Here is a 6,098-nt window from a genome sequence, read left to right on the forward strand (position 1 = left end):
CCAAGTGTGATGAATCATGTCCACCAAACCCACGGAAAACTTATTTTGGCACCCTCTTCTAGATGAGCGAGGATGAATGCAAGTACTATTTTTCTGTGCCACATGCTGCACTTAAATCGAGTCTTCACTTTCATAACTGCAGTGCTTCCAAGTCAGTGACAGGGGTTTTGTGAGGTATCGCAATACCTGTGTATTCATCTGCTTCAGAGATGTGTGTGGAAGACAGTGTTCTGTTCAGGGAGTTAGTGCAGCAGGGTTGTAATTTCACATATCAAACACTGCTGCTACGTATTTGTCTATTTCCTCATGGGATGTCGTTGTTTCATGCAATTTCCGTTGCTGACGAACATTTTATAGAACTGAAGCGAGCATAGCATAATTTCCAAAACATAATCGGACGTGAACAGGGGGCACTGTACACCAGAAAGCTATGCAGCGCATCTACCACAATAAACGTATGTTCATTTATTTCTTTTGGTGTAGAGGGTAGTAGTTTTAGCATGTTAAATTGCGTGGGACAGAAAACTTGCATGGTGAATGTACGTTATGTGCTGGAAATATATTCCCGGCATTAGGGTATTAACAGTGTTGCATTCCATACGATTAATAGTTGGAAACCACACTGCTTTAACATTATAGCATGTTTAAATGCAGAATACTGTAGTGTTACGTGTCTGTGTTTATGTTATATGATAATTTCCCTCTTTCTAGTACGTTCATGGTATGGAATCCAAACACTACACCAATACTTCAGAACTGAGAGGACAAGTGGTTTACCTAAAATGTTTCAAACTACTTCCACTTGGATCTCCATCATGCATAAACTATACGTTTCTTCTTCATCTTCGTCTTCTTCTTCTCCTTCTTCTTAATCATCTGTTACATCACCATGATACTCTCAAATGTATCAGGCTCGTATCTACTATACTCCAATAAGGAATGCTAATCTCCTCAGTACACGAGAATTTAGAGAGCTCGTGTGCAATCGGACAGGTGCTGTGAGTAAGATGGGTACAGAACAGTTTTCGCAGAATGGCAGTTTCATACGAGGGTTGTCCAAAAAGTAAGTTCCGATCGGTCGTGAAATGGAAACCATGGGGAAAATCCGGTAAAGCTTTGCACAGATGTGTTGGGCAGTGTCTCTAGTATGCCCATCGATCGTGTCGCTTCGCTCTTTTCAGTTTTGAGGGAACAGTGAGCACATAAAGATGCGTAGGGAATAGCATCTCCCACCAAGTATGAGGGCTTGGTTGGAGATTTCGCCTGTGTCATGCAGCCCACATAACACAACTGTCAAGCAGTTCTTTCTTCTTGCCAATTCTCGGCCACACACTGCAGGGGCAATGAAGACGCTCCTGCAGCGTTTCCGATGAGAAGAGTTTGATCAGCCTCAATACAGTCCGTAATTGGCTCCCCCTGAGTCTGATCTCTGCTCAAAAGAACCGCTGACTATGAAGACAAAATTTTTCCGCGGACAACGAGCTGCAGACCAGTGCAGATAACTGGCCGAAAGCACTGGCGGCTGCTTTCTACGACGAGGATATTGGAAAGTTGATACTACACTACGACAACACTCGAAACTGTAGCGGCGACTACGTAAAGAAGTAGGTAGAATGTGTACCTGACTGTTGCAAATAAAACGTTTATGGTTTTCACTGTGGTTTCCATTTCGCGACCGATCGGAACTTACTTTCTGGACAACTCTCGTATTAGAATGAGAATACCGTTCTACATCACTAGCGTCTGTCGGTTGTACAATTCTGGAACACATGTTTCCGCACGAAAAATATCGAAGTGTATTGATTATGTGGAACTCAGCTTGTTGTGTTTCTTCACCAGACGTCGAACGTAGCGGGTATATTACCCTCCTACTTCTGGCAAGTTCCAAATTAAATTGAGAACAATGTTGCAGGAAGGGTTGGGTAAAGACAGGGGATGAGTTACGACATGCATAGAGAGAAATCATCTAGAGCTTTGGTTAGAATCCTTGGCCAATAGGTTCAACGAAGGGGCAGCTTGTTTCGAAACAGAGGACATGATTCGTCTCTTGGGGTGGTAATCATCAAAGGTTTTGGTGAGACGTTTCAGTCTCCGACTTTATCCTACGAATGTGAGAATACTTTGAAACTTCCAGCCACCGCGCGGGACTAGCCGAGTGGTCTCAGGCGCTGCCGTCATGGACTGTGCGGCTGGTCCCGGCGAAGGTTCGAGTCATCCCTCGGGCATGGGTGTGTGTGTTTGTCCTTAGGATAATTTTGGTTATGTAGTGTGTAAGCTTAGGGGCTGATGACCTTAGCAGTTAAGTCCCATACGATTTCACACACATTTGAACATTTGACGTCCAACCACATAGTGGTAGATGGTCAGCTGTAATAGAATATTACAAAATTTATTAAGTGTTTCGGCTAAGTAATGTAGTTTTTGCCCCTCCTCTCTGCTATTTCCGACACTACAAAACATTATTTGTGGCCTCTGATGTAGGCAGTGTAACAGGGTTCACGATATGTCCACATCTATATTGCATTCGCAAAGTAATGGAAGTGGTAGTTTAGCCATGAAACAGAAATCGAGAACCATGCTGCAATGCTGTTGGCTGATAACATCCCGAGATCGACGCGATAAGACGTCTTGTTGACTTGAGATGTCGTCGAGAGGAGTGGTTTTGAACTCGAGTAATGGAGTGAAATGCGTTGAAATTACGGAAAACCTGGTAAAACTGCGAAAATTGTTGAAAAATACGTAAAACTAAGGGAAAAACTGAGAAGAAATAAAAACTTTGAGGTTTGCCGATGACATTGTAATTCTGTCAGAGACAGCAAAGGACCTGCAAGAGCAGTTGAAAGGAATGGACAGTGTCTTGAAAGGAGGATATAAGATGAACCTCAACAAAAGCAAAACGAGAATAATGGAATGTAGTCGAAGTAAATCGGGTGATGCTAAGGACATTAGATTAGGAAACGAGACACTTAAAGTAGTACATGAGTTTTGCTATTTGGGGAGCAAAATAACTGATGATGGTCGAAGTAGAGAGGATGTAAAATGTAGACTGGCAATGGCAAGGAATGCGTTTCTGAAGAAGAGAAATTTGTTAACATCGAGTATTGATTTAAGTGTCAGGAAGTCGTTTCTGAAAGTATTTGTATGGAGTGTAGACATGTATGGAAGTGAAACATGGATGATAAATAGTTTGGACAAGAAGAGAATAGAAGCTTTCGAAATGTGGTGCTACAGAAGAATACTGACGATTAGATGGGTGGATCATGTAACTAATCAGAAGATACTGAATAGAAATGGGGAGAAGAGGAATTTGTGGCACAACTTGACATCGGTTGGTAGGACATGTTCTGGGGCATCAAGAGATCACCAAGTTAGTTTTGGAGAGTAGCGTGGAGGTTAAAAATCGTAGAGGGAGACTAAGAGATGAATACACTAAGGAGATTCAGAAGGATGTAGGTTGCAGAAGGGACTGGGAGATGAAGAAGCTTGCACAGGATAGAGCAGCATGGAGAGCTGCATCAAACCAGTCTCTGGACTGAAGACCACAACAACAACAAGTAAAATACGACAAAAATGTGCATGAATGAGGTTAGTTACATGTTCGTTTGGGTGTATGAAAATGATTCCATTCCATTCCATCCCTCTCTCTGTTGTCGTGGCTCTGAGTAACAGAAGTGTACCAAGTGTTTCAGACAGCATGGTACAAGTCAGTACTGGACTCCAACATACACACCATCCATTGAACTGTGGATCATTTCAGCTGTACTACTAGGACAGAGTGTGGATGAGAATGTACCAACTGTCACTATTTATCACACCATTGTATGTTGATGCAGCATTCTTGGCGAAATCTGGAGACCAATCCATTTCTTTACGACAGCCCAAGAGCAGAATACCTACAATCTGTTCTCGATTCTGATTGGCTGGAAGACTTATACGTTAAATCATTTCGTGGAAGTGGTGAAATCGCGAGATATCCCGCGGGAGGCGTCGTGAAGTGGGGAGGGGCGGAGGGGGGGGTGGGAGGCTGAGGTGATGTCTTAGTAGAAGTGCTCGCTATGCCCTTCTAAATTACTCTTTCTACGCTAAGAGTCTCAGTTTTTCCCTCTCTGGCATGTGCCGACTACTGCGCAAGAATATAGTATATAACATAAATGGAAGATGCGAGGGCCTTTTAATTATAATTACGCCCTTTTTTCCTCGACAAGTATGTACTGACGACGAAGTGGTGGGAGGGTTTTGCTATGGCAGGCCGCGCAAAGTGATACCCAGCTGGTGTGAGTGTGGACATACCATAAATTTTCGGATGCCACTTGTTGTGAATGTTATGCTGTTGGAACGTGAAGTTACTGTGGTTAATGTTCCGACATATCACAAGATGTGTGTGGGAAGTGAGCAAACTATTACCCTTGTACAAAATTCTGTATGTCTGCCTGTAACAGGAGGATATATTTGACATGGAAAGTTGTGATTTCAAAGCATTGACGAGTATATCCAACCGTAAGGGGTGATAAATTCATTTTGTAAACATCTGCAGAATATACGAATGCAAGGCTTCAACTGGAACTCCTATAGTGCGCAAACAGGGCAGGCAATACAGCTGTAACATCATGGATACACAGAAGATTTTCTCATCGGCTCTCCTAAACAGATCTTCATAATATGTTCTTTATCGCACTATCGACTGTGATGCTTACTACACTAAACTAACCCTGGTCAGTGATGTCTTTCCAACCCGTTCGTTCGTGGGAGTGCTGTTGATTATTGCACAGTGCGGGACGCCTGAGCTTTACAAGGATTGTGTGAGAGTGTCTTGGCAGGGTACAGCACCTTCTGGAAGCACTGACTGAGAAGACTTGCATTCTTTCTCGAATCTGATTGGCTGGAAGATCTAAACGTCAAATAATTTCCTAGAACTGAGGAGATTTGAGACACCTAGCCGGTATGAGTGTGGACATACCACATTTTATTCAAACACTATGCACGTATGAACAATAACTGCACTGCTTGTCTGAAATGTGTGTGTGTTGGAACGTAAAGTTACTGTGCTTAGTATTCTGATATGTGCAAAGAAAATGATGTGGGTGTGAAGTGAACAGAATATGTCCTGTCGTAAGCGATGTATAGATTCTCCGATTTTTACGCGGAAAATCAGGATTTCAATGCATGTCCATCTGTAGCTGTATGAAACATTTATGTGGAAAACTATGTCCAGTCGTAAGGAGGACATAGATTTACGTGGGAAACTGATATTTCCAAGTCATAGTTGTCATGAGGAAGTATTTCCGATACTTCGCTCATCGTCAAATGTCATCTGATCGGCGCTGCGATCATAATACTGTATTGTAATTGTAATGTGTGTGTAGTTTCCAAGAACGACTCCGCTTGGCGTCCAAGCACATGGACATTCCCAGCTTAATGCGCGAACCGCCGCTGAGGCTCCTGAACCAGTCAGGCAGGGTATGAGGGTGCTCCGTTTCGCCCTCTGGGCAGGTGAATAGCGAACTAATACTCAGTATGTGTTGGGCAACCTTCATGATCGCATGCGTTGCGAATATTCTCCGATTTTTATATGGAAATTTGAGATGATTCAATATGACGAGTATTTACTCTGGACGATTATTCACCCCCTTGTAAACTGATCGCTTCGCTGCCTGGTGGTCATGGTGACAGCCTCACCAGTCTTTGAGCACCCAGTACGGCAGGCGTGTGGATGGCAGGAGATGGGACCATGAAGAGAACCGGCGGCAGTGGTTTAAGCGCATGTTTTTACGAAATGCACTGTCCATGTGGTGGTTACTGCTGTGTGTGGTGTTGAGTGCTCCTCAATACATCCCAGCGGACTCTGTCTAGCAGCAGAAAGGTGGCGTTTGTTTAAGCCAAAAATGGTTCAAATGGCTCTGAGCACTATGGGACTTAACATCTGAGGTCATCAGTCCCCTATAACTTAGAACTACTTAGACCTAACTCACCTAAGCATATCACACACATCCATGCCCGAGGCAGGATTCGAACCTGCGACCGTGGAAGTCGCGCGGTTCCAGACTGAAGCGCTAGAACTGCTCGGCCACAGCGGCCGGCTGTTTAAGTGAAGGTGTATT

This window comes from Schistocerca piceifrons, chromosome 2, assembly GCF_021461385.2.
Source record: "Schistocerca piceifrons isolate TAMUIC-IGC-003096 chromosome 2, iqSchPice1.1, whole genome shotgun sequence".
In the NCBI taxonomy this organism is placed as follows: domain Eukaryota; kingdom Metazoa; phylum Arthropoda; class Insecta; order Orthoptera; family Acrididae; genus Schistocerca; species Schistocerca piceifrons.